Source organism: Heptranchias perlo, chromosome 5, assembly GCF_035084215.1.
Source record: "Heptranchias perlo isolate sHepPer1 chromosome 5, sHepPer1.hap1, whole genome shotgun sequence".
NCBI lineage: Eukaryota > Metazoa > Chordata > Chondrichthyes > Hexanchiformes > Hexanchidae > Heptranchias > Heptranchias perlo.
This window is the reverse complement of record NC_090329.1, coordinates 13,950,620-13,978,053: the sequence shown is the minus strand read 5'-3', so window position 1 is coordinate 13,978,053 and position 27,434 is coordinate 13,950,620. Positions and strand designations below refer to the sequence as shown.

The window sequence follows — 27,434 nt, the reverse complement described above, 5'->3', positions numbered from 1 at the left end:
TCATTTCAAAATTATAGCCTTTACCCGAAAAAAAAACCTCAATAGTTTTTGAATAGTTTGGCATGCGCAACTATATCAAGGTTCTGAAAAGAAATATTATTCTGCAAAATTTATTTTTGGCAAACATGTTTTAAGGTATGTAAATTAGCCTTTTGGGTTTTCTAGATTCAGGCCCAAAACTCAGAATAGGATAAGGATTATTAATCCTAGCAATACTTTTGGTTAAGAACATTATCCATCACCATTTTAAAAAATGGCACCCCAACAAATAACGGGACTCATTAAATACTCATAAGCTCTGAGATAGGGAAAAGTAGCAACATAGAATATTTTAAAGGGTGCAAATACATAATGTTCCAAGACCTCACACCAGGAGCCACAAGACTTATATTGAATTGATGCTGAGCAGTATGCAAAGCCAATAAGCAGGAATACACAAAATTAGCGCAATCGACTTTGGTATATCCTCCCACTAGAGGGTAGACTCTATTCAGGGCTATGACACGAATAAAACAGCATGTGGAGCAAAGCTCACGTTTTTTTTTGGACCCAACTCAGAAGCAAGCCCATCGGCAAAATTAACACAGACCAGGGATTGAAACTAAGGCCTCTTTCCTGAATTATATGCCTCAATACCACACTAGTTCAACAAGCCGATCTTTGTAGAGTGACGGACATTAGTTACCCTGCATGCCACACAAACCTAAAAAATGAACTGTTTTATTCATTGAAGCCACTTAGTTTGTGTTTTTTCCTTTTCCCAATTTTCTCCCCTCACCTCCTGAAGGTGTTGATGTTGACTCATGTGGGTTACAATTCTACAATTAGGGTGCATCACCCAAATGTGCTCTTCATGTCTGAGCCTTGATAGTGTGTCAGCAGGGTATCCAACTATAGGAAGCAATCACCTGACATCCACTTTCCCGCAGGAGTCACTGGAGTGGGAACCTGGTTAAATTTTCTTCTCTCCAGTTTATGGATGCTGAGGCCAATTATAGCAACCCTGGCTTAGATCAAAATTAGCATAGACCAGGGATTGAATCTAGGGCCTCTTTCCTGAATTGTATGCCCCAATACCACATTAGACCTTGCGTTTACCTACTAAGCCATTAGGGGATCTCCCATTCAAATTAGATGCTACTCCCATAGTGTGTTTGGAACATTATGTTTGAAAGGTTACTGGCTTCATGAAAAAGTGTTTGCTAAGCCTTTTTTTGTTTAGGGAGATAGAATGGCCAGCATCATAGGCCAGTCAGTTTAACCTCGGTGGTGGGGAAACTTTCAGAAACGATAATCTGGGACAGAATTAGCAGTCACTTGGACAAGTGGATTGATTAGGGAAAGCCAGCACAGATTTGTTAAAGGCAAATTGTGTTTAACTAACTTGATAGTTTTATGATGTGGTAACAGAGAGGCTAGATGAGGGAAATACAGTTGATGTGGTGTATATGGACTTTCAAAAGGCATTTGATAAAGTGCCACATAATGGGCGTCATTTTAGCAACCGCTATCGGGTGCGTTCCTGGCGGGGGGGCTCCGAAAATTGGAGAATCCCGGAGCTGGACCGGAGCCCGCCCCGAACCCGCGCACTTCCGGGTTCCCCGCTGACGTGTCGGCATGCGCGCGCAGCCCCGCTGGTGGGAATCCCGCAGGCAATTAAAGCCAGCGGGTTGCCACTTGAAAGTATTTATTTAGGTATTTCAGGTCATTAACTGACCTGATTAAGGGATTATGTGAGGAGGGGTGGGATTTTAGAACAAACTGGGACTGTTTCCCACACTGGGGGAAACACCCACTGCAGGAGGCCACTCTGTCACTTGGGACAAAGTTTGGCCTCCACCACCCTCCTCCTGACAGTCAAAGTCACCAACCTGCACACTTACCCCGGGGTCCGGAGACATGTACCTACCTTGCGGACCCCCTCAGATGTGCATCTTGTGGATGGGGGCCGCCATAGCTGCAGTCATGACCTCCTCGGAGGGCGAACAGCATCACCAGCCTCACCAGCCTCGCCATCCACGCCGTCCACCTCTGACACGTGGAGCTCCACAACAGAGTGCTGTGACACATCCACCTGTACAGCAGGAGGGAGGGCTACCGCAGAGAGAGATGCGTCGCAGAGGGCACTACCCTCGCCACAGAGTCCACAGACCGAGGCTCAGCCTCCTGGACCTCTCTGAGCAGCAGTGAACACGGGGACTCAGAGTCACTCGACATGTAGTCGTGGACATCTGCAGCCTCTTTCATGCCGAGCTGCTCCTGGCTGGCCCGAGCACCATCTTCTTACCTGTCGCTGTCAAAGTCACCACTGCCCTCAACAACTTCTCCTCCGCATCCTTCCAGGGTGCAACCGGGGACATCGCCGATGTCTCTCAGTCGTCTGCGCAGAAGAGCCCTGCAAATACACCTACACCCACTCTGCAGTGACACAATGGGTGGCATCAGTTGTGGGTCCTCATAGTGGTCCTCAGGAGCGGGCATTATTGCACAAACCAGACAGGATTCGCGAAGACATGGCAGTAGTGGTGCCAATGTAATGTGAGTTGTTCAGAAATTCAATATAAGTAACACCCATGACAAACCCTCAAACACCCTTGTGCATCCCCTTCATGCTCACGACACGTTTGCCTTACGCTGCCTACTGCACATATGTGATGCATGCCCTGTGGCTGCAGCACAGGTAGTGGCAGGTTGAGTGAGGCTGGCCGTGAAAGAGATGCATGAGAGGGTGAGTATGAGATAGAGCCATGAGATTATTTGAGGATTGGGTTGAGTGGTAGTGGCGGGATGAGTACTGGCGAGGTGAGTAGGTGCAGGTAAGATGAGGATGAAGTTTGAGTGGGTATGAGGGGTGCTGTGACAGAGTAGTGTTGGCAGTGCTGAAGGAGATGTGGGGTGGGGGCAGTGCTGTGGCAGACGGAGTGTAGGGGAAAGACTACGTGTACTCACTTTGGCTGACCTACTCAGGTCATTGGAGCGCCTCCTGCACTGTATGCAGGTGGGCGATATGTTGGTTGCGCTGGTGACCTCCTCTGCCACCTCGAGCCAGGCCTTCCTGGTGGCAGAGGCAGGCCGCTTCCTCCCCCCCGCCGGGGGGAAGATCTCTGTCCTCCCCCTCCTCCTCATCCCATCTAATGATACCTGGAGTGAGGCATCATTAAACTGGGAGCAGCCTTCCCCCTGGGCTGCTCCATGCTGTAATTTTTGCTATTTGTTGCAGCATCTGTCAGTGGAGGACTGCCCCTTTAAATAGAGCTCCTCCAGCTGACAGATCTTACTGCGTATGCGCAGCCCGCCCGACTCGCAGATCAGCAGTGGGGAACCCGGAAGACCAGGTAAGTGGATCCAATTAGTGGATTGTCTGCTACGATCGGGCGGGAAGCTGACTAATTTCACCGGGTGCGTTACCCACGCACCTGATAGCCCCCCCGCCGAGAACCCGCAGCCCTGCTAACATCGGGCCCAATAGGTTTGTCATCAAGACTGAAGCCCATGGAATAAAAGGGGCCGTAGCAGCATGGATTCAGAATTGGCTAAGTAACAGGAAACAGAGAGTAGTGGTGAATGGTTGTTTTTCGGACTGGAGGGAGGTGTGCAGTGGTGTCCCCCAGGGGTCGGTACTAGGACACTGCTTTTTTTGATATATAGTAATGACTTGGACTTGGGTGTACAGGGCACAATTTCCAAATTTGCAGATGACACAATTTGCACATGAACAGTGAGGAGGATAGTGATAGACTTCAAGAGGATATCGACAGGCTGGTGACATGGGCGAACACGTGGCAGATGAAATTTAATGCAGAAAAATGTGAGGTGATACATTTCGGTAGGAAGAATGAAGAGAGGCAATATAAACAAAAGGGCGCAATTCTAAAAGGGGTACAAGAACAGAGAGATCTGGGGGTATATGTACACAAATCGTTGAAGGTGGCAAGGCAGGTTGAGAAAGCGGTTAAAAAAAGCATACAGGATCCTGGGCTATATAAATAGATACATAGGGCCCGATATTACCATGGCGACGGGTTCGCGGCGGGGGGGTAGGTTGGACACGTGGGTAACGCGCTCGGTGAAATCAGTCTGCTCCGCGTGCAACCGCAGGCTGATTGGATCCACTTACCCGTTCTTCCGGGTTCCCCGCTGCTAAGCTGCACGGCGGGCGGACTGCGCATGCGCAGTAAGGTCTGTCAGCTGGAGGAGCCCTATTTAAAGGGACAGTCCTCCACTGACTGATGCTGCAAGAAATAGGAAAAATTACAGCATGGAGCAGCCCAGGGGGAAGGCTGCTCCCAGGTTAATGATACCTCACTCCAGCTCTTATTGGATGGGGTGAGGAGGAGGGGGAGGACAGAGATCTTCCCCCCAGCGGGTGGGAGGCAGCGGCCTGCCTCTGCCACCAAGAAGGCCTGGCTCGAGGTGGCAGAGGAGGTCACCTGCACCACCAACATATCGCCCACCTGCATACAGTGCAGGAGGCACTGCAATGACCTAAGTAGGTCAGCCAAAGTGAGTACACTTACTCATTCCCCTACACTCCGTCTGCCACATCACCGCCCCCACCCCACATCTCCTTCTGCACTGCCGACACAACTCTGTCACATCACCCCTCATACCCACTCAAACCTCATCCTCATCTTACCTACACTTACTCACCTCGCCAGTACTCATCCCGCCACTGCCACTCAACCCAATCCTCATACAATCTCATGGCTCTATCTCATACTCATCCTCTCATGCATCTCTTTCACAGTCAGCCTCACTCAACCTGCCACTACCTGTGCTGCAGCCACAGGGCATGCATCACATATGTGCAGTAGGAAGCGTAAGGCAAACGTGTCGTGAGCATGAAGCGAATGCACAAGGGTGTTTGAGGGTTTGTCATGGTTTTTACTTATATTTAATTTCTGAGCAACTCACATTACATATTATATTGGCACCACTACTGCCATGTCTTTGTGAATCTTGTCTGGTTTGTGCAATAATGCCCTTTCCTGAAGATCACAATGAAGACCCACACCTGATGCCACACATTGTGTCACTGCAGAGTGGGTGTAGGTGTATTTGCAGGGCTCTTTTGTGCAGACGACTGAGAGACGCTGGCGATGTCCCCGGTGGCACCCTGGAAGGATGCGGAGGAGAAGTTGTTGAGGGCAGTGGTGACTTTGACAGTGACAGGTAAGAAGATGGTGCTCGGGCCAGCCGGGAGCAGCTCGGCATGAAGGAGGCTGCAGATGTCCATGACTACATGTCGAGTGACTCTGAGCGTCCGTGTGTACTGCTGCTCAGAGAGGTCCAGGAAGCTGAGCCTCGGTCTGTGGAGCCTGTGGCGAGGGTAGTGCCCTCTGCGACGCATCTCTCTCTGCGGTTGCCCTCCCTCCTGCTGTGCAGGTGGATGTGTCACAGCACTGTGTTGTGGAGCTCCACGTGTCAGAGGTAGACGGCATGGCCGGCGAGGCTGGTGATGCTGTTCGTCCTCCGAGGAGGTCATGACTGCAGCTACGGCGGCCCCCATCCGGAAGATGTACATCTGAGAGGGTCCGCAAGGTAGGTAAATGTGTCTGGACACGGGGTAAGTGTGCAAGTTGGTGAATTTTATTGTTAGGAGGAGGGTGGTGGAGGCCAAACTTTGTCCAAAGTAACAGAGTGGCCTCCTGCAATGAGTGAGGGTCTCCCCCACCACCTGTCAAATGGACCTTTGCAGCTGCCACAGGCTGATGGCTGCAACACGTCCATTTGAACTGGGAGTGTTTCCCCCAGTACGGGAAACAGTCTCAGTCAGTTGCAAAATCCCATCCCTGCTAAAATAACAGGTCAATCAGGTCTGTAAACAACCTGAAGTACCTGTTCAAGTACTTTAAGTGGCACCCCGCCGGCTTTAATTGCCGGCGGGAGTCCCACATGTGGGGGCTGAGCGCTGGGAATCCCTGATTTTCGCAGCTCACCCACCAGGAATGTACCCGATCGCGGGTGCAAAAATCGAGCCAATAGAGTACAAAAGCAAGGAAGTCATGATGAGCCTTTATAAAACACTGGTTTGGCCACAGCTGGAGTTTTGTATCCAGTTCCGGGCACCGCACTTTAGGAAAGATGTGAAGGCCTTAGAGAGGGTGCAGAAGAAATTTACTAGAATGATTCCAGGGGTGAGGGACTTTAGTTACATGGATAGACTGGAGAAGCTGGGGTTGTTCTCCTTGGAACAGAGAAGCTTGAGAGGAGATTTGATAGAGGTATTCAAAATCATGAAGACACAGTAGATGGAAACTGTTCCCATTGGCAGAAGGGTCAAGAACCAGAGGACATAGATTTAAGGTGATTGGTAAAAGAACCAAAGGTGACATGAGAAAACCTTTCTTACAAAGCGAGTGGTTAGGATCTGGAATGCACTGCCTGAGGGGGTGGTGGAGGCAGATTCAATCATGGCCTCCAAAAGGGACTGGATAAGTACTTGAAAGGAAAAATTTGCAGGGCTACGGGGATAGGGCAAGAGAGTGGAACTAGCTGGATTGCTCTTGCATAGAGCCGGCATGGACTCAATGGGCCGAATGGCCTCCTTCCTTTCTATGATTCTATGATGTCTGTCATGGTGGCATCAGACACAAATGATACAATAATGCATTTCGATGCAATCGTGTCAACCATTCAGCTGCATATGACACTAACAGATTGGATAACAAAAATTAAAGCGAGGATTGAATAATAGATTGTTACCCCAATATTCAAAAAAAACTCCACAGACATGAAACTGAGATTGATAGATCAGTTAACCTGGCCTCTATCATGGGGAAATGACTTTTTCAGGAAACTAAAGAACTCAGTCTAAAGAAATCAGCAGCAAGGAGTTGTTACCGTAATTCAAGAAGCAATAGTTCATGACTCGTGGTTCACAAACCCACTGTAGTTTTTTGAGGCGGTAACTAAATAAATGGACAAAGGTAATTTAGTAGATATAATTTACTTGGATTTTCAGCAGCCATTTGATGAAGTTCCAGATACAAGTTATCAACGAAAATTAAAGCTCATGGCTTATTAATGGATTGAAATTGGCTTGGCAACAAAGAACAAAATGTAGAACAGTGAGTTTACATTTAGAATATCTTGTTCAATCTCAGGCGCTGTATCTTCAAAAGAACATATGATATATTGGAAGCAGTTCAGATAAGAGTATTATTCCATGATTTAGGGCTCTCAATTAAGAAGATTTATAGAACTAAACCTGTCTCTACTATAGAAAATACGTTTGAGAGGGGACTTGATCCAGGATTTTAACACAAGAGAAGTATGGTTAATGTTGTAACTGTTTTACAGCATTAAGTTGTGATTATAGACCTAGAGGCCACAAGTACAAAATTGGACAAGAGATTAGAAGCAATCCCCTGTTCCAAAGTAATAGATAAAAAAAACAGGCTTAAAGGAAAATCAATAATACTAAGTTCATTAAATCTTTTTTTTAAAAGAGTTGAGTGGCTATCAAGAGCTAGGTAGATATCTGTTTAAGAACAGAATTGAAAGTCATTAGGTTAAGGAAGGGCACATCATCAAATACTCTATAGAGCACAATGTTCATGTGCTACTATGGTCATGGATGATGCATCTGTGTAATGCAGTTGATCATTGTTGTAGGTGTAGGTGTGGTTTGTAAAGTTGGATCAGTATTCAATATTTTTCTTTGATTATACTTTGGGGTTGAGGAGAAATTTCACAAAGCCTTATTTTGTCGGTGGTTTTGTAGTTGCTTTCCTCGGGAGACTGTTTATGATAGGACAAATTGTAAACGGTCAGTGGAGGAACTGGTTTGATAAGTAAAATGGCTTTTCTTGCGTCATACTTTCTAATATTCTCCAATTTTAAAAAAAGTTTGTTAAACATTTCTTTATTTTTAAAAATTATTTCTCTCTGCAGCGCCTGAGGGTGTTTTTCTATAGTAAAGGTGCTATATAAATGCAAGTTTTTGTTCTTGTAAAAGCAGTACCTCTTTAAATAATATCAGCCTTCTAATAAGCAGCATATTACATTTATTGAGCATTGCTCCTCAATAATTGACTGGGGAACTGAGACCTTGAAAAAAATGCTATTTGGAAGCTGCTCTTTCTGGGTTGGCAACCAGTATACAAAAATAGATACATAATTAAATGCAATATTTTAACACATATCTATATCACGGAAAACCCAACACCAACAAAACTCACATAGTAATATGACTTGCTATTGTAAAAGTAAATCATTTTTTAAAAATAATTTTTTGGGATGTGGGCGTCGCTGACAAGATCGGCATTTATTATCCTTGAGAAGGTGGTGGTGGGCCTTCTTCTTGAGCCGCTGCAGTCCATGTGGTGAAGGTACTCCCACAATGATGTTAGGTAGGGAGTTCCACGATATTGCCCCAACACAATAAAGGAATGGTGATATATGTCCAAATCAGGATGGTGTGTGACTTGGGAGGGGAACATGCAGGTGATGGTGTCCCCATACATCTGCTGCCCTTGTCCTTCTAGATGGTGGAGGTCGTGGGTTTGGGAGGTACTGCCGAAGAAATCTTGGCAATTTGCTGCAGTGCATCCTGTAGATAGTACACACTGCAGCCATGGAACACTGGTGGTGGGGGGAGTGGATATTTAAGCTGGTGAATGGGGTGCCGCAAGTGGACTGCTCTGACCTGGATGGTGTGGAGTTTCTTGTGTGTTGTTGCAGCTGCACCCATCCAGGCAAGTAGAGAGTATTGCATCAAACTCTTGACTTGTGCCTTGTAGGTGTTGGAGAGGCTTTGGGTAGTCAGGAAATCAACCACTTGCCGCAGAATACTCAGCCTCTGACATGTTCTAGTAGCCACGGCATTTATGTGGCTATTCCATTTGAGTTTCTGATCAATGATAACCCCTAGGATGTTGATGGTCGGGGACTCGGTAATGGTAATGCCAATGAATGTCAAGGGGAGTTGGTTAGGTTCTGTCTTGTTGGACATGGTTATTGCCTGGCACTTGTGTGGAGTGAATGTTACTTACCACTTATCAGCCCAAGCCTGGATGTTGTCCAGGTCTTACTGCATACGGGCATGGACTGCTTCATTATCTGAGGAATTGTGAATGGAGCTGAACACTGTGCCTATTATCAGACCCACTTCTGACCCTATGACAGCGGGAAGGTCATTGATGAAGCAGCTGAAGATAGTTGGGCCTAGGATGCTGCCCTGAGGAACTCCTGCAGCCTTGTCCTGGGGCTGAGATGATTGGCCTCCAACAACCACAACCATCTTTCTTTGTGCCAGATATGACTCCAGCTTCTGGAGAGTTACCCCCGATCCCCACTGACTTCAATTTTACTTGGTGCCACACTCGGTAGAATGCTGCCTTGCTGTCAAGGGCAGTCATTTTCACCTCACCTCTGGAATTTAATTTTTTTGTCCATTTTGGACCAAGGCTGTAATGTGGTCCTGGCGGAAAAAACTGAGCATTGGTGAGCAGGATATTGGTGCATGTCGCTTGATACCACTGTTGATGACTCATCACTTTGCTAATATTCGGGACTAGGCTGATGGGGCGGGAATTGGTTGAGTTTGATTGGTCCTGCATTTTGTAGACAGGGCGAATCTGGGCAATTTTCCACATTGTCAGGTAGATGTCAGTGTTGTAGCTGTACTGGAACAGCTTAGCAATGGGTGTGGCTAGTTCTGGAGCACAGGTCTTCAGCACTACAGCCGGGATGTTGTCGGGGCACATAGCCTTTGCTGTGTCCAGTGCACTCAGCCATTGACTGAAGACTGCTATGGTGGGGACCTCAGGAGAAGGCTGAGAAGGATTATCCACTTGGCACTTCTGGCTGAAGATGGTTGCAAATGCTTCAGCCTTGTCTTTTGCACTCACCTGCTGGGCTCCACATTGTAGAGGATGGAGAATGTTCATGGAGCTCCTCCTTCCGTTAGTTGCTTAATTGTCCACCACCATTCACGACTGGATGTGGCGGGGTTGCAGAGCTTTGATCTGATCTGTTCATTGTAGTGTTAAGGGACTGAGAGCAAGTGAGGAATCCATTTTATATTAAGCTCTAAGGCTAAAAGCCTGCAGAACCTTGCTCACAGTGGCAGTCTTCACAGAGGTCACAAACAGACTGTTCTTGAGGTTAAACAAAACAGTCATTACATTTAATTCTGAACTTTCTCACATCTAACTTATCTGTAGTATAGCCATAATAGGGTATATTCTATGCCTCGCCTAAAACCTAAATACCAGCGGCCCCTGAAACTTCTTGATAAATACTGGTATAAGCTGGTGCAGAGTATAAAGATCATGGAATGTGCGTGAATATAGTTAGAAAGATATAAAAAGGGTGAGTTAAAAGATGAAACAGAAGAGATCTAGAAAGTTGAGTTCAATGACTCACTGTGTGTTCCAGGATGTTACATGCATGTTTATTTAATCCCTTAATAAACTTGTCAGTGCTTCACTCCTGTGTCTGTAACTCTCATTTCTGGTACATAGACAAGGACTGCAGCCTCAATCTATCTTTACAGTGGGATCATTTACCTCTGTCCATTGCATGCTGCTTTTGCTGTTTAGCATGCATATAGTCCTGTGTTGTAGCTTCACCAGGTTCGTATCTCATTTCCAGGTTTGTCTGGTGCTGCTGTCTTCTACACTCCTCATTGAACCAGGATCTGGAGTCAATGATGAGGACTTCCAGGGACTCTTACCTCCCCAAATGTGTACCACTGTTGTTGGGTCTGTTCTGCTGGTGGAACAGGACATACCCAGGATGGTGATGGAGGAGTCTGATACATTGGCTAATAGGTATAATTCTGTGATTATAACTATGTCAGGCTGTTGCTTGACTAGTCTGTGAGACAACTCTCCCAACTTTGACACTAGTCCCAATGTTAGTGAGGATGACTTTACAGGGTCAACTGGGCAGTATGTGCCTTTGTCATGTCCTGATTTGATGCCTAGGTCACAGCCAAGTGGTCCACAGCTGGTTTTATTCTTGTTTTCCTTTCTAGCAGTTTGGTATAATTGAATGGCTTGCTAGGCCACTTCAGAAGGTAGTTAAGAGTCAACCACATCAGTGCAGGACTGGAGTCACATATAGGCCAGACCAAGTAAGGATTGCAGGTTTCCTTCCCTAAAGGATATTAGTGAAGCAGTTAGCTTGATGAAGATGGAGGAGTGAGGGATATGCCAGGCCATGAGGTTACAGATTGTGGTGGTATACAATTCTGCCGCTGCCAATGGCCCATAGTGCCTCATGGATGCCCAGTTTTGAGCTGCTAGATCGGTTCTTAATCTATCCCACTTAGCATGGTGATAGTTCCACATGACAAGATGGATGGTGTCCTCAGTGTGAAAATGGGACTTGGTCTCCACGAGGACTGTGCAGTGGCCACTCCTACCAATGCAGTCATTGACTGATGCATCTGCAACAGGTAGATTGGTGAGGACGAGGTCAAGTAGGTTATTACCTCGTGTTGGTTCTCTCGTCACCTGCCACAAGCCCAGTCTGGCAACTATGTCCTACAGGACAGCCGCCTTGATCAGTGGTGGCACTACCAAGCCACTTTTAGTGATGGACATTGAAATCCTCCACCCAGAATATGTTCTGTGCCCTTGCTACCTTCAGTGCTTCCTCCAAGTGGTGTTCAACATTCAAATGACTCATCAGCTGAGGAAGGGTGGTAAGTGGTAATCAGCAGGAGGTTTCCTTGCCTATGTTTGACCTGAAGCCATGAGACTTCATGGGGTCTGGAGTCAATGTTGATGACTTCCAGGGACTCTTACCTCCCCAAATGTGTACCACTGTTGTTGGGTCTGTTCTGCTGGTGGGACAGGACATACCCAGGATGGTGATGAAGGAGTCTGGTATGTTGGCTAATAGGTATAATTCTGTGAGTATAACAATGTCAGGCTGTTGCTTGACTAGTCTGTGAGACAACTCTCCCAACTTTGGCACTAGTCCCCAGATGTTAGTGAGGAAGACTTTACAGGGTCAATTGGGCAGTATGTGCCTTTGTCATGTCCTGATTTGATGCCTAGGTCACAGCCAAGTGGTCCACAGCTGGTTTTATTCTTGTTTTCCTTTCTAGCGGTTTGGTACAATTGAGTGGCTTGCTAGGCCACTTCAGAAGGTAGTTAAGAGTCAACCACGTAGGTGCAGGACTGGAGTCACATATAGGCCAGACCGAGTAAGGATTGCAGGTTTCCTTCCCTAAAGGATATTAGTGAAGCAGTTGTGTTTTACAACAATCCAACGTGTTCACCATTACACTACCATACTCTGAACATTGAATAGATGCCATGTTTTGGGTTAGGCCTTAGTTTGTTTCATGTAGCACGATGGTAGTGCCGCACTATACGATGGAGGATGTCCTCATAGTGGTGAGGAGACTTTATCTTCACAAAGACTATGCAATGGTCACTTCTACCATCTGTAGAAGGGTATCAATGGATATGGAGCAAAGGTGGGTAAATGGATTTGAGATACAGATCAGCCATGATCTAATTGAATGACGGAGCAGGCCCAAAGGGCTGAATGGTCCTGTTCCTAATGTTCCTATGATATGTCATAACCAGGGACTCCTATTTGCTGAGAGGCAAAGTCATCATCTCCAAATTGTACACAAGCAAAAATGCCCCACTTTCAATCCTCAACTAGGGTCACTCACTATAGCTAGGTTAAGGGAAAAACTTGCCATGCCTGCTGGTATTCCAGTAACATTTCTCTAGGACATAATCTGCCCTCAGCAACCACTGAAATAAAGTTGTCTCTGGCTGCACTATTTTGTTCTGTCATCTAATGAGGAAAAAATGGCATAGGCACGATGGGCCGAATGGCCTCCATTTGTGCTGTATCATTCTATGAAAACTACCATGATTATCATTCATTTGGAGGGTTGACTCCAAAGGAAAATTGTTATTGAGAGGACCCATTCCAGAAGTATAAATTATAATATAAGATGCATTAGAAACACAAAGCCAGGGAATGAACATAAAATTATTACTTTAATCAAGTTACTGCAGCTGTGTTTTCCCTCAGGATCCTAATTTTTCCACTTTTTGCAAATTTCACTTTTGAAATAAATACATTTGCACTGCAGGTGTTATCTGGAAACTGTGAAGACTTTTTTCATACCTCCAGACTTCTGATATCATAAATTATATTCTAAATGTGCTTAGAAATAGAAATGTTATTAGTAGAATCCAAGATTGCAAAGCTGACAATAAGGGTTGACAATCCTTGTTGAACTTATTCCTGGAGGTTTGACCACGTGACGTCTGCTGATGTGACGTCCAACCACATGTCATTTTTCTGTAGTTTGAAAACGTTACTGCAAGGTTGGGTGCCCCTGTAGTCGAATATCTTTGCCTGTGGTTTTGTACCAGTGGCTGTTGTGCGAGAAAGAAAGAATGACTTGCATTTATTTAGTGCTTTCATAACCTCAGGATGTCCCAAAGCGCTTTGCAATAAGTACTTTTTGAAGTTTAGTCACTGTTGTAATGTAGGAGGTTCAGAGAACCACAAAGCTGCTGGCGAGCAGGCGAAGGAAGTGCACAGGCGCAAAGAAGCTCTTCTTTTGTTGCGGTCGCTAGCAGGAATGTCTGAGAGATTCATCTTCCAATCCAGGAAACTCCCAGACAATCCAGAAGCATTGGCAACTCTACTGACAATAAATTCTCTGTTGCTTGTGAATTAGCTGGGCAGCTTCATTTGTGGAAATATATCACGGCTAACCAAAATACGTATTTCTATATCGAATCTTACAGCACAGAAGGAGGCCATTCGGCCAATCATGTCTGTGGTAGCTCTTTGACAGAGCTATCCAATTAGTCGCACACACCTGCTCTTTCCCCATAGCCCTGCAATTTCTTCTCTTCAATTATGTATCATATTCCCCTTTGAAAGTTATTGTTGAATCTGCTTCCAACTCCCTTTCAGGCAGTGCATTCCAGATCATAACAACTCGCGGTGTCAAATAAAAATCTCCTCACGCCTCTCTCTGCTTCTTTTGCCAATCACCCTAAATCTGTGTGCTCTGGTTACGGGCCCTCCTGCCAACGGAAACATTTTTCTCCTTATTTACTCTTATCAAAACCTTTCATGCCTTTGAACACCTCTATTAAATCTCCCCTTAACTTTCACTGGTCTGGGGAGAACAACCCCAGCTTCTCTCGAGTCTCTCCACCTAACTGAAGTCCCTTTTTAAAAAGAAAACGTTTGAACACACATTTTCTAATCCAGTTGAAGAAAAAAGTTGACAACCCATGACTGTATATTTGCTGCAGCTCCACGTAAAGCAAATAAAATAATTGCAAAGTCTAATAATAAAAACAAGGTGGGGGGGGGGGGGGAATTTCCTAAAATAGAGCCCACCATGTGCTGCACATGGATCGAATTCCTCGCCTGGAGCTCACCTCCTCCCGCGGCGGCGCTTGTGCACCATGTCCGGGGCGGGGGGAGACCGTGGTATTTTCCTTATAGGTCGATGACAGTTAGGATTTTTTTTCTCCCTTTTCTTTTTAACCCCCGAACGGTCTTTGCTTCATTCAAGCGGCGCAGCACGGAGGGGGCGGGGCGGGGAGTGGTGGTGGTGGTGGTAGTAGTAGTGGGGCGGGGGGAGGAGGAAGAGAGATCGAATGCCCTGCTTGCGGTGACCATACCAAGGCCCTACCGTTGCTTAATCCAGACCCCCATGTCGAGGCCTAAGCGGTGGCTCTTGTTATCTTCGTACTGGCTCTGGGGATAGCGACGACGGCGACGACTTGACAGCGGCTGTGGTGCGGAGGAGAGCCGAGCTGCTTCGGACGGAGCCAAGGTGGCGGTTATATTTTTTGAACTTGTTTTGAAATGACCGGGGACGTTCTATTCGCAGCAACGGTTGTGTGTGTGTGTGTGTGTCGGGGGCGGGCGGGCGGGCGGCGGCGGCGGCTCGCGCTGCTGAGCTGTGGCCCCGAGGAGCTCGAGCTCGAGCCCGGTCTCCAGTCCCAACCCCCCCCCCCCCCTCCTCTCTCTCCCCGGGCCACTGGCAGGAGGCGCAAAAGCAGCCGGCCTTTAAAGTTGAAGAAGGGGAGGAGGAGGGAGGGAAGGAAGGCGACAGAGAGAGGAAATTCTGCCTAAAGCAACAGGGAGCTGGAAGCTGGAGGGTCGTGCCATTTTTATTTTTTTTTGTGTTAAATCCCGTCGTGTGTCTGTTTATTTTGGATGAACAGTCGGAATTTACAGTCAAAACATTGGGCTCCAGGTGAGAACACAGCTCACAGAACTGCCCTGTTTTCTGGACTTACTGGTTCTGGCTGTTGTTGTGACTTGTTTTCTTTCTCTCTCCCTGCGTGGCGTGTGTGTATTTCTATTTCTCCATCTCCTATACATTTCTATCTTTTATCTCCTCTATTAGTGTGCTATCTATTTCGATGTTTCTCTGTCTCCCTATACCCCTCGTACCCATTTCTATTTCTCTTTTTTACATTGCTGTACATCTATTTATTTCCATTTTCTCTGTGTGTGTGTGTGGTGTGTATATAAAGATCGATCGATCTATATATATAAAACAATATTTGCTGTATCTCTCATCTCCCTTTTCATGTAATGTGTAGGAGGATACTGCCGAGTGTAAATTCCATTCTCCTACGTTGTTTAAACAGTGCTACCCTTCGTTATTTTTTGTGGTTTCTTAATAATTAAATCAACACAGTGATCTGTGAAAGTAGCTTTTTATTTTGAAATAAAACTTATTTCACGAGTTGGGGCAGTGCCACAGATACTTAGAGAGGCGTTGTTGTCTTACAGATGCTGAACCATTCATGTGGCCTACCTTAATTAGGATCTCGGTAATGGATTGTTTTATATAAAGATCTTATTTTTATTGATTTTAGCAAAGTTAATGTGCCTTCTACTGGTATGGTATTTTACGTGACCGGTAGCTATACTGAAAATCTTAGTTTTGTTTGTAGCTGCTGTTGTGCTGTAGGTGGTCTGTTTGTTGTTCTCTGCAACAGGCGGGCTGCAGATAGCACTGGAGTTCAGCCACAGTGTAGTTCTGTGCATGTGTGGTAACATGTGCAAAGTCCCACTCCAGGTCTTCCTGGTAGCTAGCTATAGCAAATCTGGCAATTTGAATTGCTGCCAAGTACAAGAGGCTCATGCTTTGGGAACCAGCAATGTAAACGCTTCTCTAAAGTCAGTGTACAAACAGCTTCAATGTTCTTGGTAGTCAGATTGCTGAGTTGTACTGCTGCTTTCAAGTTGAAGTGCATCTGAAAATGCTTAGCATTAATACAGAAAGAATAGTATAACTACACTATGTTAGCTCTCTGGTATATTGTGGTATGGATAGCTTTTTGCTGGCCTAAATTTTAATTATGAATTAATAAAACTGCATTGTGTAATATACAGTCAAATGTCTTGTACTAAAGCCCTGTAAAAGTGGAATTTTTTTTATATTGGGTCATATTTTGCATGTTTATGCCCTGGGTTCATGTGAATGTTGCCACTTTCAATCTGTACTTCATTTGCACACATTGCTGATTAAAAGTGGTCAGGGTTCTACTTTTCCCTGATCACCTGAATGTGAATGAAGTTACTAGCTAGACTTGCAGTCCAATACGTACTTTGCTTCTAATGGGAGTGTGCCAGTGAGCGGTGTTCATTAAAAGACAAGCTGGTAACCTTCTCCATGCTTATGGCCAGGGAAGGGTGATACTTCACATGCTGCTGCTGAAAATTAATGGCCTCGATTTTTATCTTCCCGCCCCCCTCCCCCCCCCCCCCCCCCCCCCCCCCCCCCCCCCCCCCACCAAAAGAAATGAGAGGCTGGGGGGCGGTTAAAATATTGGGATCGAGCAACCCAACCAAAACCGATCCCTGTTCCCGCCCGCATAAAATCAAACAAATACAAATCCAGCCATTGATGAGGCTCCCACAAAAGGAAGGCGGGGGCCTAATTAACATTCAAAAGTCGTGGCCCGATGACGTCGTCGGTAGGAGATGCCGACTGACCAAGGTAAGTGCTAAAGATCTGCTTTTCAGCACTCCTTGTGGGCCAGGAGCAGGTTTCACCCAGCCCTGATGTCCTCGCCCCTCTCCCAAACCCTGCAGTTATGATGTCTTGGCTCCCATGTCCTTGCTCCCTCTGCCCTGTTCGTGGCCCGGAGCCTTCAGCTTCTACTGACTGCTAGGGACTGTCCCTACAGGTCACTGGCTGCGGCCTTCTGCTGTTTCTTTGTGCTCCCGCCTGCTGGCCAGGTTGTCAATTTAGCTGGCTGTCGGGCAGGAGTCTGCAGAAGATTGGTAGGGCCTCCACGTCTCTGGCCTTTCCATGTTTTCCCCACGGTAGCGCGCTCCCCCACACCCTCCCTGTTAATTTCTGGACCAAAATGTCTGTGAGCCTGGGAAACAGTTTCAGATTGAAAGAAGTAATGTATATAGAAAGTATTAATTTGGGAAGTTTTTTTTCCAGGCCCAGATCGATGTGCAAAAGACCAATTTTTCATTGGAAAATTTACCAGTTTTACAGTGTCTTAACTTATACTGGCAAGACCACATTTATGCCCATCCCATCTTACTCTGAGAAAGTGATGGTGGTCTTTCTCCAAGCAGCTACAGTCCTTGTGATGGTGGTCCAACCATGGTGTTAGGGAATTACAGGAATGGAGGTAACATGTCAAGATGGTGAATGATTTGGAGGAGATATTGTTCCTAATACATTTCTGCTGCTGTTCTTCTTAGTGGTAAAGGTTGCTGGGAGGTGCATGTCAAAGTAAGCGTTCTAAATTTGTTCCCATTTCTGTATCAGGTGGTACACCGGATAGCTACACAGTTTCACTGCAGGGCCTGCTGCGCCATTCAAAATGATCATGGCTGATCGTCTGACTCAGTACCCTGTTCCCGCTTTTTCCGCATATCCCTTGATCCCTTTAGCATTAAGAAATATATCTCTCTCCTTGAATACATTTAATGACTTGGCCTCCACTGCCTTCTGATGGTAGAGAATTCCACAGGTTCACCATCCTCTGAGTGAAGAAATTTCTCCTCATCTCGGTTCTAAATGGCATACCCCGTATCCTGAGACTGTGACCCCTGGTTCTGGACTCCCCATCCATTGGGAACATCCTCCCTGCATCTAGTTTGTCTAGTCCTGTTAGAATTTTATATGTTTCGATGAGATCACCTCTCATTCTTCTAAACTCGAGTGAATATAGGGCCAGTCGACCCAATCTCTCCTCATACGTCAATCCTGCCATCCCAGGAATCAGTCTGGTAAACCTTCGTTGCACTCCCTCCATGGCAAGGACATCCTTCCTCAGATAAGGAGACCAAAACTGCACACAATACTGCAGATGTGGTCTTGCCAAGGCCCTGTATAACTGCAGTAAGACATCCCTGCTCGTGTACTCAAATCCTCTTGCAATGAAGGCCAACACACCATTCGCCTTCCTAACTGCTGCGACCTCCCCTTTTCCCAATCTATCACCATTCAGATAATCTGCCTTTCTGTTTTTACAACCAAAGTGGATAACCTCACTGCATCTGCCATGTTCTTGCCCACTCACCCAGCTTGTCTAAATCACATTGGAGCCTCTTTGCATCCTCCTCACAGCTCACATTCCACCCCAGCTTTGTGTCGTCTGCAAACTTGGAAATGTTACATTTAGTTCCCTCATCCAAATCATTGATATATATTGTGAATAGCTGGGGCCCAAGCATTGATCCCTGCGGTACCCCACTAGTCACTGCCTGCCACCTGGAAAAAGACCCGTTTATTCCTACTCTCTGTTTCCTGTCTGTTAACCAATTCTCAATCTATGCCAGTATATTCCCCCCAATCCCATGTGCATTAATTTTGTGTGGGACCTTATCAAAAGCCTTCTGAAAATCCAAATACACCTCATCCACTGGTTCTCCCCTATCTATTCTACGAGTTACACCCTCAAAAAAAACTCCAGTAGATTTGTTAAGCATGATTTCCCTTTCATAAACCCATGCTGACTTTGTCCAATCCCGTTAATGCCCTCCAAGTGTTCTGTTATCACATCTTTTATAATAGCCTCTAGCATTTTCCCCACTACTGATGTTAGGCTAACTGGTCTGTAATTCCTTGTTTTTTCTCTCCCTTTTTTAAATAGTGGGGTTACATTTGCCACCCTCCAATCTGTAGGAACTGTTCCAGAGTCTATAGAATTTTGGAAGATGATCACTAATACATCCACTATTTCCAGGGCCACTTCCTTTAGTACACTGGGATGTAGATTATCAGGCCCTGGGGAATTGTCAGCCTTTAGCCCCATTAATTTCCCTAGCACTTTTTTTTTTACTAATACTGGTTTCCTTCAGTTCCTCCCTCTCACTAGACCCTTGGTTCCCTGACATTTCTGGCAGGTTATTTGTGTCCTCCTTTATGAAGACAGAACCAAAGTATATGTTTAATTGTTCTGCCATTTCTTTGTTCCCCATTTCTGACTGTAAGGGACCTACATTTGTCTTCACTAATCTTTTTCTCTTGTCATATTTACAGAAGCTTTTACAGTCAGTTTTTATGCCCCCTGCTCGTTTACACTCATACTCTATTTTTCCCCTCTTAATCAATCTCTTTGTCCTCTGCTGAATTCTAAACTGCTCCCAATCCTCAGGCTTGCTGCTTTTTCTGGCAATTTCATATGTCTCCTCTTTGGATCTAATACTAAAGATACAAAGATGGGAGGGAAAGTAGAGAGTGAGGAGGACATAAAAAACCTGCAGGGGGATATAGACAGGCTGGGTGAGTGGGTGGAGATTTGGCAGATGAAATACAATATTGGAAAATGTGAGGTTATGCACTTTGGCAGGAAAAAACAGAGAGCAAGTTATTTTCTTGATGGCAGGAGACTGGAAAGTACTGCAGTACAAAGGGATTTGGGGGTACTAATGCAAGAAAATCAAAAAGTTAGTATGCAGGTGCAGCAGGTGATCAAGAAGGCCAACGGAATGTTGGCGTTTATCGCTAGCGGGATAGAATATAAAAACAGGGAGGTATTGCTGCAGTTATATAAGGTATTGGTGAGACTGCACCTGGAATACTGCATACAGTTTTGGTGTCCATACTTAAGAAAAGACATACTTGCTCTCGAGGCAGTACAAAGAAGGTTCACTCGGTTAATCCCGGGGATGAGGGGGCGGACATATGAGGAGAGGTTGAGTAGATTGGGACTCTACTCATTGGAGTTCAGAAGAATGAGAGGCGATCTTATTGAAACATATAAGATTGTGAAGGGGCTTGATCGGGTGGATGCGGTGAGGATGTTTCCAAGGTTGGGTGAAACTAGAACAAGGGGGCATAATCTTAGAATAAGGGGCTGCTCCTTCAAAACTGAGATGAGGGAAACTTCTTCACTCAGGGTAGTAGGTCTGTGGAATTTGCTGCCCCAGGAAGCTGTGGAAGCTACATCATTGAATAAATTCAAAGCAGAAATAGACAGTTTCCTAGAAGTGAAGGGAATTAGGGGTTACGGGGAGCGGGCAGGAAATTGGACATGAATTTAGATTTGAGGTTAAGATCAGATCAGCCATGATCTTATTAAATGGCGGAGCAGACTCGAAGGGCCGATTGGCCTACTCCTGCTCCTATTTCTTATGTTCTTATGAATGAATAATTGTTGTAATTCTTGCACATCTTCTTTAAATATTAGCCATTGCCCATCCACAGTCATCCCCTTTCGTAAAGTTCCCCAATCTATCATAGCCAACTCGCACCTCATACTTTCGTAATTTCCTTTATTTAGATTCAGGACCCGAGTTTCGGATTCAACTACTTCGCTCTCCATCTTAATGAGGAATTCTATCATGTTATGGTCGCTCTTCCCTAAGGGACCCCGCACAACAAGACTGTTAATTAATCCTTTCTCATTGCACAATACCCAGTCTCGGATCGCCTGTTCTCTAGTTGGTTCCTCAATATATTGGTCTAGAAAACCATCACGTACACACTCCAGGAATTCCTCCCCTACAATATTATTGTTAATTTGGTTTGACCAATCTATATGTAGATTAAAGTCACCCATGATTATAGTTGTACCCTTCTTGCACGCATCTCTAATTTCCTGTTGAATGCCCTCCCCTACATCTCCACTACTGTTTGGGGGCCTATAGACAACCCCCACCAATGTTTTCTGCCCCTTGGTGTCCACCCATACAGATTCAAGATCGTGATTTTCCGAGCCAATATCCTTCCTCACTATTGCATTGATTTCCTCCTTTACTAACAATGCTACCCCACCTCCTTTCCGTTTTTGCCTATCCTTCCTAAATTTGAATATCCCTGGATGTTCAGTTCCCATCCTTGGTCACCCTGCAGCCATGTCTCCGTATTCGCAACTATATCATAACCATTAATATCTACCTGTGCTGTTAATTCATCTAGCTTATGCTACGCGCATTAAGACACAATGCCTTTCGACTTGTCTTTTTAAGATTGCTAGTCATCTTAGTTTTATTTTGCATAATGGTCCTATTTGTTTTTGGCCCTTGTTTTCTCTGCCTTCCACTATTGCTTCTTCCCTTTCTGTCTTTTGTTTCCATCCTTGTTTTCCCCTCCTCTGTCTCCTTGCTCAGGTTCCCATCCCCCTGCCATTCTAGTTAGAGTTAACATTTCATGTTGATGACCCTTTGCCAAAACTGGGAGAAGTTGAAGATTAAACAGTTTTTAAGCAAGCACAGAGCCAGGTGGGGGGTGGGGGGGGATGGAAAGAACAAAAAGGTCTCTGATAGGATGGAGGGCAGGAGTGATTAAATGACAAAAGGGATGATGGTGGAAGGCAAGGTGGTTGGTGATGGGACAAGTAAAGAAACAAAAGTTGATCTAGAGGAGGCAACATCAGAACTATTACCAGCACCTGCTGTCCCAAAAAAAAGGGAGCAGTGGTTATGATCTGAAGTTATTGAAATCAGTGTTGAGTCCAGAAGGTTGTAAAATGCCTAATCAAAAGAAGAGGTGCTGTTCCTCGAGCTTCCGTTGAGCTTCATTGAAACAGTGTAAGAGGCTGAGGACAAAGAGGTCAGAGTGGAAGTGGGATGGGGAATTAATTTTCCTCCGCCATTTTCGCCACCTCCAGCGCATCTTCCTTATCCCTCCCCTTTCAGCATTCCGAAGGGACCACTCCCTCCGCGACACTCTTGGCCCACTCTTCCATCACCCCGAACACCTGCTCTCCTCCCTGCGGCACCTTCCTGTGCGAGCACAGGAGATGCAATGCCTGCCCTTTCACCACCTCCCTTCCCACCGTCCAGGGCCCCAAACACTCCTTCCAGGTGAAACAGCGATTTACTTGTACTACTTTCAATTTAGTATACTGTATTCGTTGCTCATAATGCGGTCTCCCCTACACTGAAGGGACCAAACGCAGATTGGGTGATCGCTTTGCTGAACACCTCCTGCTCAGTCCGCAAATGTGACATTGACCTGCCGGTCGCTTGCCATCTTAATTCCCTGTCCCACTCCCACTTTGAACTCTGTCGTCGACCTCCTACGCTGTTCCAGTGAAGCTCAACAGAAGCTCGAGGAACAGCACCTATTCTTTTGATTAGGCACTTTACAACCTTCTGGACTCAACGTTGATTTCAGTAACTTCAGACCATAACCACTGCTCCAATTTTTTTGGACAGTAGGTGCTGGTAATGGTTTTGATGTTGCCATTTACAGCTCCTCTTGTCCCATTACAACCCACCTTGCCTTGCACAATCATCCCTTTTGTCATTTAATCCCCCTTACCCAAAATCATAAGAGACCTTCCCATTTTGTTCTTTCCTCACCCCCCCCCCCCGCGCCCCCCCCCCCCACCTCCATGTTCCCTGGCTCTGTGCTTGCTTAAAACCTGTTCAATCTTCAACTTCTTCCAGACCTGATGAAGGGTCATCAACCTGAAACCTTAACTCTATTTCTTTCTCCACAGATGCTACTTGACTTGCTGATATTGCCAACATTTTCTGTTTTTATTTCAGATTTCCAGCATCTGCAGTATTTTGCTGTTAATTTACATATTTGATTGTCATTATGGTATTTGAGACAACATATGGTACACTGAGGTTTTTCTGCATAGTTGTGCATACTTGGACGGTTGGCACTGTGTTGAGGAGTTGGGACAGTTTAGCATTGGCACCATCATGTGTGGATCTCATTTTTTGTGGATTTTGTGCTTGAGATAAGTGAAACAAATGCTGGCCATTCTGTTGGTCTGTCTGCGGGGCCACATCTGCAGGAGAGCAACCGTGTGACACGTCTCCATTGCTCATGCTGGGTGTCACTGAGTGAAGTGCCCATGTGAGTTACAAAGTGGGCGCAATCGCACGTCAATCCGTACCAGTCTGGGATTGATACCAGAGTGACAATACAGTGCCTAACCTACTGCAACATCCAGTGTCCCATCTTCTGAAACCATTTATCTCACCCGTTTGCAAACTGTCAATAATGAACACCTGCATTTAATACATTTTTATTTCCATTATGATGGTGGGCGGTGTATTTTTGGATAACAAAAGCCTTAGTATAAATCCTTGGAAGGAAAATGGAAATACTTCAACTCCAAATGCAGCTTTACACTGATTTTAATCTGCTCAAAATACCAGAAGGGATATTCTGGGGATAAAATGGATACCCTTGCTAAAATGCTTAGTGATTCAGTGGTCAGCAAATTCTTTTGAGTAACAAGATTAAGAAAATGTTTTGTTCTTGTCTCGTGTAAATTTACAGGAAGAATATTGAGGGTGTAATAGTTTCTCCACTTGTCTTGTCTATCAAGCAATTAACTGGTATGTACATGTATAGGTTGTTATGTGGTTTCTTGTATTAATACTATTTTTGAATTAACAATGACTGTTTAAAAGGGAAAAAGTCTAGGGGTAGTATTTTTTATTCAAAGTCCCCTTTTTAAAAAAAAAAATTTGATGTATGTTTATCTCTACACCTACCTGGAGATCAGGGGACTCGAGAGTTCTGATATTGGAACTGAATAAAGAAGTGTAGATGTGGGTTGGATTTCTCTTTGGTCCTGTTGCCATTGAGTGTCTAGTTTTTTGCAATGGAAGTAAAATCAATATCCATGTCAATAGCAATTTCCTGATTTCAAATGAGTTGTATGGGGAAAGTGTAAGCAGAAGTGAGACATTTCTGCAAACCAGCTCGTACTGTTGACGTGTGTCCTATAGTTTGATTTCTGAGGAAATGGTATCAAGGAGAGTGTGTGCAGCCAGAGCTAATCATACTGTCAAAGTTGCAATACACCTAGGCATTGGTCTGATTAATTTTTTTACTTCTTTAGTAAAACATACTTAGAAATTCTTAGTGGTCAATTTTGTGCTATTAGCTGGTTCTTGCAGGACCATTCCTTTTTAGGATAGTTTTTATTTAAAATATTTGGTTGCTGTAGGTACTTTTCAAAGTTTTAAAACAATTGTGAAGTGAAGGATTAAAGTTGTTTTACTGAGCAATAATCAGTCAGTGCTTATGGTATTGAGGGCCAATGAAGATCTTTTTTTTTCTAACAGATTTTACACATTCCAAGGTCCAGTGGTTTACAGATTGTGTAAATGTGACTATAGTCCAGACGGTTTCTACTGCTGTGGTGGGAGACAACTAGTACTGCAACAGCAATATTGATGCAATTTGTAAACCTTTACTATATTCTTTACCAACTGAAATATTTTAATAACTACACTAAACTTGTGTTTTTTTAAGTGACATTTAATGGACTTTTTAAACCGTATCCATGGGAATAGCATCATTAAAGCCTTGTCTATACTGCTGCTGAAGAATTTGTTTTCAGCAGTTGTTTTATGAAGACTAAAGGAATGCATTTTAGCTGCACTCAGCTATCAGACCATGGGAGTCACTGGGGAAAAGAAGAACTTGTTAGCTGCTGCTATTAATGCTTAGAGCCAAAATACTCCACTATTGCAGTCAAAAAAACATCATGAACATAGAACTTTTTAAGCTTGTCTCCTTGAATTCCTTAGCCAGAAAGTAGGGAAGGAATAGAAAGCAGGTATAGGATAAGAAATTTAGCCAACTAAATACATATTGCAATATATATGGTGGATTTGAATGGAAGCTAAATTTCACTTTCCAACAGATGTTTTACAGGAACAGTTACTCCTGAGATAATAGGTCTTTCAGGTTCCTTTTACTTTCTGGTTCTGTAGCTGTGAGCTTCTTGTAACCAAGAATTTTCCATTTTGGGAAAGCGTATCCCAGAGTTTGTGCATTATCTGAGGTTACATGTGAATAATCACTTTTGTGATTTTTTTTTTACATTCCATTGGAAGCAATTTAGTGATATAAGAGGAAGCATTAGGAATATATTACATTCTGTCAGTTTGCCTCAGCAATAGAGCTTTTGCCTGAGTTAGAAGCCTGTGGATCCAAACCCCACTATGAATTCAAGTACCTAATCTAGGCTGGCATTTCAGTGTGGTACTAAGAGCACTACATTGTCAGAGATGCTGTCTTTTGGATGAGAAGCTAAACCAAAGTCTTGTCTGCAGGTTTGGGTGACCTTGAGAATCCTATGGGACTATTCGATGAAGAGCAGGGGATTTTTAGTGCCCGGGTCAATGCTAGTCCATCAACCATCACTACTAAAAAGATTATCTGTGCAGTCAGTCACTTTCTGTCTGTGGCATTTTGCTGTGCAAGTTGACGTGTTTCCCTACATAACAGTAGCTACGCTTCTAAAGTTATCCACTAGTTGTACAGAGTTTTGGGATATCTGGAAGATTCAATATACAAGTTCTTTCTATAGAGTATTGGTAGCAATATGTTAATTAAGCCCAGTGATAATGTTGTTTACTTTGTAGCTAAAATGTTAATTTTTTGAGGACAAGGAGCAATAGTTGTGCCCTGTTGCCTATAAAATGTTTTGAGTGGAGTGGACCGAAGAGAGTATAAACATTTGAAAGTTGGGGGGGGGGGGCTCTTCGTTTTTAATGAGAGAGAAATTGAGCAAAGCTACAGCAAATCAAAGTTTTTTTTTATTTTTTAAAGACAATTGGAGTTGGATTAATAAATCTGCATTTTTTTCCCCCTAGAACTTGTGAACTATATGTATGCCAAACTTAGTTGTGTGGTATCTAAAGTTTAAATCTCGAAGGCTGCTGCCGTTACTGCATTTTCATTGAACGCGATGTGAAACCTCCTTTACGTTGAGAGAATGTGTTCTGCTTTGCATCTCCATATTGACAGTGCTGTGGCAATTTTGATTCTAGGCACATTTTGTGCTCATCAGTAAGTTTGTGTTCCACCCATATCTAACAAGTGACAGTTTATTCTTGTTAACTTGTTAGTGGTGAATGTGTGACAGGGTCAGATATTGTTTAGAACTATTAAAAGAAGTTAGGTGGCATCAGAATGAGTAAGTGAACAAATTGAGTGAGTTGTGATGGTTGAATATTTCATATTTCAATATTTTCCATACTTTTGACTATGTAATGTTTAATTTGCATAGTGTGGCAGTAGCAGTAATGTTGTGATTGTGGATAAATTCTAGACCCAATTAAACTGGCTCTGATAACTATAACGTCAGTTGTGATGCAACACAAAGTCTTAATTCAAGGAAGACTCATGTAATATTTTTGAGCTTTCCACCTAATATCTTGAAGTTTCTAAAATCAAAAGCTAAATTTTTTAAACTTTGCTGTTAAATTATTTTATTAATCAATTCAATGGCTGTCCAGGATTTCAGGATACGTATGTCTATTACAATAATTCCTATTCTATTAAGGTCTCCAAAGTACTTTATATTTGAAGAGGAAAGATAGTGGACACTGAACAGGAAGCAAATAGGGAAATGGAAAAGCTTTGGTGCCTAATGTATAGTTGAACAGAAGCATTTTGAGAACATTTCAGAAATGGAGCAAAATGGAAAGGTAGTAATTCAGAGTGCAGAGCCTTAGTGGCTGGAAGAGTATTTGTAGGAGCTGAGGATGTGTGCAGGGAAGTGTAGCTGGAGGAGATTACCTAACATAAGATTGTATAAGGCCATAAAGGAATTTGAAAGCGAGGATGAAAATCTTGTGCCAATTCACTGGAATACGGGAAGCAATGAGGACAAAGGGAGTATGCGATTTTGTGTGGGTGAGGAAATGAGCTGCCATATTCTGAATGACTTGTTCCTTATGACAGGTGCATAGCAACATTAGTTCAATTGAACGTCGAGATAAGGTTTCAACAGTAGTGGATGGAGGATGCCGACAGTTTTGTGGAGCTGGAAGAAAGCGGTTTCAAAACAGAGTGATGTAGCGGAGGAAACCCTACTCAGGATTGAGCAGTACACAAGGTGTACTTTACTTAAGGTGGCAGCTGGATAAAGTGATTGAGTCGCGGTCAGAAGAATGTAGTTGCAAGCAGGAGCTAAAGAGGATGGATTTGACCTTAAGCTGGAAGAAATTTGGCTCATCCAGGTTAATGTCAGATGGGCAATTGGAGACTGGAGAGAGAT

At 44.5% G+C, this 27,434-nt stretch overlaps 1 protein-coding gene across 4 annotated transcripts in view; it reads left to right on the top strand.

Annotated features, from left to right (window-relative positions):
* The first annotated feature begins 14,584 nt into the window (after window positions 1–14,584).
* Window positions 14,585–27,434, top strand: part of fam135a (family with sequence similarity 135 member A) — a 268,472-nt gene continuing 255,622 nt past the window's right edge. For all 4 annotated transcript variants that reach the window (XR_010962864.1, XM_067984032.1, XM_067984030.1 and 1 more), the window contains exon 1: window positions 14,585–14,791. The gene's annotated coding sequence lies outside the window, so the exon portion shown is untranslated. The remainder of the gene's footprint in view (window positions 14,792–27,434) is intronic.